This window comes from Trichechus manatus, unplaced genomic scaffold (genome assembly GCF_000243295.1).
Source record: "Trichechus manatus latirostris isolate Lorelei unplaced genomic scaffold, TriManLat1.0 scaffold00434, whole genome shotgun sequence".
Classification (NCBI taxonomy): domain Eukaryota; kingdom Metazoa; phylum Chordata; class Mammalia; order Sirenia; family Trichechidae; genus Trichechus; species Trichechus manatus.
The window spans coordinates 211,322-212,976 of record NW_004444370.1 but is presented as its reverse complement, the minus strand read 5'-3'; the positions used below and the strand labels follow the sequence as shown (position 1 = coordinate 212,976).

General features: G+C 35.1%; 1 protein-coding gene across 1 annotated transcript in view; it reads left to right on the top strand.

The window, feature by feature from the left end:
- Positions 1-1,655, top strand: part of TMTC3 (transmembrane O-mannosyltransferase targeting cadherins 3) — a gene marked incomplete at its 5' end in the record, with an annotated part of 42,404 nt that overhangs the window by 5,228 nt on the left and 35,521 nt on the right. The window lies entirely within an intron of this gene.

Here is a 1,655-nt window from a genome sequence, read left to right as displayed (position 1 = left end):
ATCACCAATAATTGTTACCAAATTTTCCATTACTGTCTTAGTTATCTAGTGCTGTTATAACAGAAATACCACAAGTGGATGGCTTTAACAAAGTGAGATTTATTTTCTCATAGTCTCTAGTAGGCTAGAAGTCCAAATTCAGGGTGCCAGCCCCTGGGGAAGGCTTTCCCTTTCTGTTGGCTCTGAGGGAAGGTCCTTGTTATCAGTCTTGCCTTGGTCTAGGAGCTTCTCCGCACAGGAACCCCAGGTCCAAAGGACATGCTCTGCTCCCAGCGCTGCTTTCTTGGTGGTATGAGGTCCTCCGTTCTCTGTTTACTTCCCTTTCCTTTTATCTCTTGAGAGATTACATTGGATCAGGGATGTGACCTGGGTGTTACATCCCACCCTAGTCCTCTTTAACATAATCTAATCTTGCCTCATTAACCACAGGCAGAGATTAAGATTTATAACACATAGGGAAATCACATCAGATGACAAAATGGTAGACTGTCATACAATACTGGGAATCATGACCTAGCCAAGTTGACAGATATTTTGGGGGGACACAATTCAATGCATGACAGTCACCATAAACAAACTCACTGCTTCCTAAATAATGATTCCCTCTTTTCCCCTTCCTCCCACCCCTGGTAACCACTAATAAAACTTTTGTCTCTGTGTCTTTGCCTAGTCTAGATATTTCATGTAAGTGAGGCCTACAATATTTGTCCTTTTGTGATTGACTTATTTCACTGAGTATAATGTTTTCAAGGTTCATCCATGTTGTAGCATGTATCAGGACATCATTTCTCTTTATGGCTGAATAATATTCCATTATATGTATGTGCCACAATTTTGTTTATCCATTCATCTGTTGATGGACATTTAGGTTGTTTCTAAAATGGGTTTCTTGTAGGCTGCATATAGTTGGATTTTCTTCCTTTGTTTAATTGGATAATATCTTTTAAATGTGGAGTTTTGGTCATTTACATTTAATATGATTGTTGCTATAGCTTTATTTAAATCTGCCATCTTGCTCATTGTTCTCTGTTAGTCCCATATGTTCTTTGTTACCTTTTGTCTCTTCTTCCACCTTGCTTCGGATTGAGTATTTTTTATTATTTCATTTTATCTCCTTCGTTTATTAGCTGTAAATCTTTGTTGTCTTGTTCTAGGGTTTTTAGTGTACATCTTTTGCTTATCACAGTCTACCTTCAAGAGATATTATAATTTCAAGTGTATATAGTATAAATATATATGTGTGTGTATGTATGTGTGTATGTGTGTGTAGTATGAGCACTTATAGTTCAATTTTCTCCTCTCAGCCTTTGTATGCGTTTTACTTCAGCATACATTATAAATCCAAAATACATTATTTTTTTTGTTTGCTTGGGATTTTTTTTTTAATTGTTGCTTTAAACAGTAAATTATTCTTTGAAGATATTTAAATAGTTAATTTAAAAAAAAAATATTTTGTATTTACCCATGGAGTTAACATTTCCAGTGCTTTTCATTCCTTTGTTAGTTCAAGATTTTCATATGATGTTTTGCCTTGTACCAAAGGACTTTCTTTAACATTCCTTGTCATGCAAGTATGCTGGTAATTAATCATTTTAGCTTTTGCATTTCTACAAATGTGTTTATTTCACCTTTGTTTTTGAAAGATACTTTCACTG